The 6,854-nt window shown below is 45.9% G+C and overlaps 1 long non-coding RNA gene and 1 pseudogene across 1 annotated transcript; one reads left to right on the top strand and one right to left on the bottom strand.

The window, feature by feature from the left end:
- Nucleotides 1-2,381: 2,381 nt before the first annotated feature.
- Nucleotides 2,382-4,824, bottom strand: LOC105531163. The gene is made up of 2 exons (XR_001004750.1): nucleotides 4,777-4,824; nucleotides 2,382-4,495 (listed from the first exon to the last, which is right to left on the bottom strand). It is a non-coding gene; the product is annotated as an uncharacterized LOC105531163 (long non-coding RNA).
- Nucleotides 4,825-6,368: 1,544 nt separating this feature from the next.
- The window catches only part of LOC105531183, a 5,492-nt pseudogene continuing 5,006 nt past the window's right edge, over nucleotides 6,369-6,854 (top strand).

Here is a 6,854-nt window from a genome sequence, read left to right as displayed (position 1 = left end):
ATTGCTTGAATCCAAGAGGCAGAGCTTGTAGTGAGCCCAAATCACGCCACTGCACTCCAGTGTGGGCGAAAGAGCAAGACTCTGTCTCAAAAAAAAGAAAAAAGAAAAGATTTGCTAACCCCTGTCTAGTCTCAAGGAGAGCAGACAGTCATCACCACATCCCAGTTGTCAACCTCAGCATTCCTCAGGATGGTTACCCAGGTATGTCTGCTGGAGGATACAATGTGGTGTAGACAACAGCATCTATAATGTACTCCAGCCAAAAATACCTAATTTGAATCCACCCAGTTAAAAGCTATGATACCACAAAGAAGCAACTAGACAAATCCAGAAGACGGTAAATTATGTAGATTCACTGGCTTGTCATCTTCAACAAGACTATCATGAAAACAGAAACTATGGAAGATTAAAAGAGATTCAAGAGAGCCGGGCATGGCGGCTCATGAGATCTCAGCACTATGGGAGGCCGAGGCAAGAAGATCACTTGAACTCAGGGCTTCAAGACCAGTCTGGGCAACATAGTGATACCTCTTCTCTACAAATAATTTAAAAATTAGCTGGGCATTGTGGCACGTGCCTGTAGTTCCAGCTACTCAGGAGGTTGAAGTGAAAGAGTCGCTTGAGCCCACGAAATCGAGGCTACAGTGAACAGTGATTGCACCACTGCACCTCCAGCCTGGGTGACAGAGTGAAACTCCATCTGAAAAAAAAAAAAAAAAAGAGGCTCAAGAAACAACAACCAGACCTGGCGTGGTGTCTCATACCTGTAATCCCAGTACTTTGGAAAGCTGAAGGGGGTGGATCACTTGAGGTTGGGAGTTCAAGACCAGCCTGGCCAACATGGTGAAACCCCATCTCTACTAAAAACACAAAAATTAGCCGGGCATGTGGCAGGTACCTGTTATCCCAGGTACTCAGGAGGCTGAGGCAGGAGAATCACTTGAACCCTGGAGGCAGAGGTTGCGGTGAGCTGAGATCGCATCACTACACTCCAGCCTGGGCAACGGCAAGCCCGTCTCAAAAATGAAATAAAAAGAAACAACAGCCTGATGTCATGTGGGACCTAGATTGGGTCTTGCTTTGTTTCTGTTTTTTTGTTGTGACTGCTTTTGTTTGTCTGTTTGTTGAGACAGAGCCTTGCTCTGTTGCCCAGGCTGGAGTGTAGTGACATGATCTCAGCTCACTGCAACCTCTGTCTTCCAGCTTCAAGCAATTCACATGCCTCAGCCTCCAGAGTAGCTGGGACTACAGGTGTGTCCCACCACGCCCTGCTAATTTTTTCTATTTTTACTACAGACAGGGTTTCACCATGTTGGCCAAGGTGGTTTCGAACTCCTGGCCTCAAGTGATCTGCCTGCCTCAGCTTCCCAAAGTGTTGGGATTACAGATGTGAGTCACCGTGCCTGGCGGGTCTTGCTTTGAACAAACCAACTAGAAAGGACATTTGGGGAACAACTGGGATAACTGAAATTGAGGTTAGGTATTAGAAGAAATGAAAATGTATCAACATGGTAAAATTGAGATTAACTGGAAAAAAATCAGATTATGAAATAGTATGTACAGTATAATTTCACCTGGTAAGTATATATGTATATACATACATGAAGTATATATCTCACACTATACTAGAAGGATATACATTGAAGGTTAATCTTTTGGAAATATACGGATTTTATTTTCTTAATCTGCTTATCTGCTATATCTGACTTTCTACAAAACACATATAAATAATTTTAAATTTTTGAATAATTTTGAATTTTTACTTGTTATTTATTTATTGAGATAGAGTCACTCTGTCACCCAGGCTGGAGTGCAATGGTACGAACTTGGCTCACTGCAACCTCTGCCTTCCGGGTTCAAGCGATTCTCCTGCCTCAGCCTCCCAAGCACCTGGAATTACAGGCACGTACCACCATGCCCGGCTAATTTTTTTTCTTTTTCTTTTCTTTTTTTTTTTTTTTTGAGACAGAGTCTTGCTCTGTCGCCCAGACTGGAGTGCAGTGGCACGATCTTGGCTCACTGCAACCTCTGCCTCCCAGGTTCAAGCCATTCTCCTGCCTCAGCCTCCCAAGTAGCTGGGACTACAGGCATGTGCCACCACGCCCAGCTAATTTTTTGTATTTTTAGTAGACAGAGACGGGGTTTCATCGTGTTAGCTAGGACGGTCTTGAGCTCCTGACCTCGTGATCCACCCGCCCAGGCCTCTCAAAGTGCTGCGATTACAGGCATGAGCCACCTTGCCCAGCAACTTTTTCTGTTTTTAGTAAAGACAGGGTTTCACCATGTTGGCCGGTCTGATCTTGAACTCCTGGCCTCAAGTGATCTGCCCACCCTGGCCTCCCAAAGTGCTGGGAATACAAGCGTGAGCCACTGTGCCTGGCCAATTTTAAATTTTTAAATAAATAAATTGCTCTGGCTGCTCTAGATGGATTACATAGGCAATCAAGAGTGGAAGCCAGTTGTCTAGTTGATCAGCAATATGCTTTTCGGTATCTGTTTCCCAAGTCTAGGTGGAAGCCAGATTCTTGCTGGAAATGAGGCTTCTCCTTCATGGGAATCCCACATACATGGCCAAAGAGATCTTATGGCTGGGAGCACAAACTGGGTATGTTAAAGGGCTTGATATTCTCCAGGGTATTTTGTTGTCTAACAAAGCTGGTTAGAGATTTGCACAGGTCCACAGAGCTGCTCAGCAGGGGGAAGATCTGGAGGAGTGCTATCCAGCAGCCTAAAGGCAAGGCACCAGCCCTCTTTGAAGTTATACAAGGGCCCAGCCAGGAAAATCACAAGCACACACACATACCCAACATCAGTTAATGACAAGATGAGAAAGAAAATGTACTTTAAAATTTGATCTTAAAACAATTCACACCTCTTAAAAATTATGCAGAATAAGCTGGGTGTGGTGGCTTATGCCTGTAATCCCAGCACTTTGGGAGGCCGAGGTAGGTGGATTACAAGGTCAGGAGTTCGAGACCAGCCTGGCCAATATGATGAAACCTCGTCTCTACTAAAAATACAAAAATTAGCCAGGCATGGTGGCACGTGCCTGTAGTCCCAGCTGCTCAGGAGAATTGCTTGAACCTGGGAGGCAGAGGTTGCAGTGAGCCGAGATGGTGCCACTGCACTCCAGCCTGGGCAACAGAGTGAGAGTCTGTCTAAAAAAAGAAAAAATATATATATAATAATAATAAGCAAACTTTGCAGCTTGAGGAATTAAAGTGTCTCACAAACGGAATGAAATCCCTTAGGAAAGCCTAGTGAAGAAAAATGTCAGCTATTACCCTAACTCTGGGAGGTAAGGGAGAGATAGCCAGGCCGCAGAGAGGAGCAGCCAGCAGCCCAACGTCTGGAGAGGTGAATAAAAGGACTCCAGCCGCCTGAGAAGGGATTACATTTTCTGATTGTTGCGAAAAGAATTCCCCTTTCCTAGCTAATAAGGCCAATTTCTAAGTGAAGCTCAAAACAGAATTGTATGGGAGGCTCAGAATGAGAAGAACAAAGTAAATCCCCGGCAAGGGATTAAGAGTTTCCTCTCCCCCCACCACCCTACCCTACTGCCTGCTCTCCTGGAGGCCCAGGAGCCAATCCTCTAAAGAGAATTCTACGAGGGGCAGGAAGAAGTGGATGATAATGCTGAAAGACAGAGCATTGAATATTCACTCATCTGAAAATCCCCAAAGACATTCCTTTCTAAGAAGATGGTCAGAGTAATCCATACTGGCCAACTGATTTAATGTGCCACACTGACAAACCCTTTCCTAAGAATTTATAGCCTCAACTAAAAACAGTTGTTTGGACAAACTGTCAAACTCCTGCAGGGCCCACTTGACATCTGTCTTTGTCAGGTCAGTGAGGAGAATGGCTATTACTTTGAAAAGGCTAAGGGTTTCTTGTTTCCTGCTGCTCCCAGGAGATCTGCAGAGTAAGCGAAGTCTTAAAGCCTCGGTGGTTACCATTAGGCAGAACCCAATAGAAGTCCTCGGGAGAGCCATGTTTAAATTCAGCACTTGCCCAAGGCTGGCTAATCGCTGGAGGTCAGGAGTTCCAGACCAGCCCGGCCAACATGGCAAAACCTCGTCTCTACTAAAAATACAAAAAATTAGCCGAGCATGGTGGCAGGCACCTGTAATTCTAGCTACTTGGGAGGCTGAGGCAGGAGAATGCTTGAACCCTGGAAGGGGAGGTTGCAGTAAGCCAAGATTACACCACCGCACTCCAGCCTGGGCAGCAAAGCAAGACTCCATCTCAAAAAATTAACTAATTAATTAATTAATTCAGCGCTTGCTATTCCATTCCCACTTTCTTGGCCTTTGCCTGGATTTCTGCTACAGCTATCCTGGTGCTCTGCTTAGAATTCAATCCCGTGTTCCTGGCCTCACCAGTGTACCCAGCCTCAGCACCAGAATAGTCCTCCTCAACACAGCTTTCATTGGGTCCGCCTTGATGAGTTCAGGCAGCAGCGAACGCGGAATGTGATGTGGTGGATCAATCCCTGAGAACAGAGCCAAAGCTGGGGTGAAAAGAGACAGCTGACCAAGAGACAGACTGCCCGGTGCAGGACAGGAGGGCAAGACTAGAACAGAGAGTACAAGATCACCCGGAAACATGGCGGCCTGGGTAAGAAGCCGGGAAGGCATGAAAATGTGCAGAACTGGCAGCAAGGACCGTGGCAAAGAGCACAGGATTCAAAGGTATTAATAGAACTAGGCTCACATCCTGGCTCTATCCCTTCTGAACCTCAGTTTTCTTATCTGTAAAATGACACATTAATACCTGCTGCAGTGCACACTGCGATGTGCTTCCCAGACACCTCCCAGGAATGAAGGACTCAGTCTCCCTCTGCTGAGAGTGCTGGGTTAGTCCTCTCTGAGGATTGGCTGAAGAAGACTGCCCCACCCAAGGTCACACCTTCTTCCTGGGGCCGCCCACAGCCAATGACCGAACAATAGGGGAGGAACAAATGCCCAGTCCTACCCCCAACGTGAGGCAACTGCGGGAATCTTCAGCTACTGAATCCTCCCGGGGTGGGGGAGTAGTGTTGGGGTTACGTCAGTCCCCTCTTCAGTTCGGCTTCCTGACGCTCTCTTCCAGTGTGGAACGTAGGCGCACGGTTTGCTCTCTGAGTCCGCTTCCTGGGCAGCCCAGCTTGCCACAGCCCTCTCATCCAATCATGACGTTCCGTTAACCTAGTTTTGTTTTGTTTTGTTTTTTTGTTTTTTTGTTTATTGTTTATTCTTCATTTGTTTTGAGGCAAGGTCTCACCCTGTTACTTAGGCTGGAGTGCAGTGGCACGATCTCGGCTCACTGCAATCTCCACCTCCTGGGTTCAAGAGATTCTCATGGCTCAACCTCCAGAGAAGCTGGAATTACAGGCATGTGCCACCACTCCAGGCTAATTTTTGTATTTTTTGGTAGAGATAGGGTTTCACCATGTTGGCCATGCTGGTCTGGAACTCCTGACCTCAGATGATCTGCCGGCCTTAGCCTTCCAAAGTGCTGGGATTACAGGCAGGAGCCACCAAGCCTGGCCCGTGAACTATTAATAGTAAATGTAAAGCATCCAGCCACAACACGTGGTATAGGCTGAGTATCCCTAACCCGAAAATCCGAAATCCGAAATGTTCCAAAATCCAAAACTTTTTGAGAGCCAACATAACACCGCAAGTGGAAAATTCCATACCTGACTTCACATGACAGGTCACAGTGAAAATGCAGGTGCACAACCCAGTTTATTTAACATACCCAAGGAACAAAGACCCTCCTAGTGCCCTTCAGCTGCACTAGGTGCAGGCTGGACGCACCAAGGGCAGGTTCCCCTCAATGATGTCCCACGTGGATCCAAGACCTATGTGCATTATTTATTGCAATTTTTTTACTTATTCTCTGCTCTATGGTATAAAAATATTGAAAGATAATCAAATTATTGAAAGAGAGAAAGTTCTTTTTTACACAAGTACAATATAAAAAATGCTAATGGAATAACAGAATTACGAAATCATCATTTTTCAGCACCTGATGACATAATGAATGTAGGCACTGAACTTTAATATCTCCTGAAGCAATCAGATGAAAAGCTGATGAGGAACTTCATAAGGAAGGGGTCACAGCAACAATTCCTGAACTCATTTGCCCATCTTTTTGTTTGTTTGTCTTTGTTTTCAATTTTTGGTTCTGTAAATGGTGTCTGTGTTACCCAGGCTACAGTGAAATGGCATGATCATGGCTCACTGCAGCTTCAGACTCCAAGGCTCAAGAAATCCTCTCACCTTGGCCTCCCAAAGACCTGTGATTACAGGCATGAGCCACTGTGCCAGGCCAACTGCCCAGTGTTAATATCAGTAAAACTGAGACAATCAGATGACATTATGTACACACAAGGCAAAAGGAGAGTCAAAAATAATATAAGTAGTTTATTTGGGCCAAGTTTGAGGATTGCAACCTGGAAGCATAAATTCAAATTGCCTTGAATATATGCTCTGGTTAGCAGCAATTACAAGTGGATTTTTAAAGGTAAAAAGAAGAGGCAGTTTCTAAATTGTTTACCAAGAATTTACAGTAAAATAACACAAGCTAGCCGGGTACGGTGGCTCATACCTGTAATCCCAGCACTTCGGGAGGCCGAAGCATGCAGATCACGAGGCCAGGATATCGAGACCATCCTGGCTAACACAGTGAAACCCCATCTCTACTAAAAATGCAAAAAATTAGCTGGGCGTGGTGGCATATGCCTGTAGTTTCAGGAACTTGGGAGGCTGAGGCAGGAGAATGGCTTGAACCCGGGAGGTGGAGGTTGCAGTGAGCAGAGATCGCGCCACTTTGTGTGTGTGTGTGTGTGTGTGTGTGTGTGTGTG

Source organism: Mandrillus leucophaeus, unplaced genomic scaffold (assembly GCF_000951045.1).
Source record: "Mandrillus leucophaeus isolate KB7577 unplaced genomic scaffold, Mleu.le_1.0 Scaffold87, whole genome shotgun sequence".
In the NCBI taxonomy this organism is placed as follows: domain Eukaryota; kingdom Metazoa; phylum Chordata; class Mammalia; order Primates; family Cercopithecidae; genus Mandrillus; species Mandrillus leucophaeus.
The sequence above is the reverse complement of the archived record's forward strand: the minus strand, read 5'-3'. Positions and strand labels throughout refer to the sequence as shown.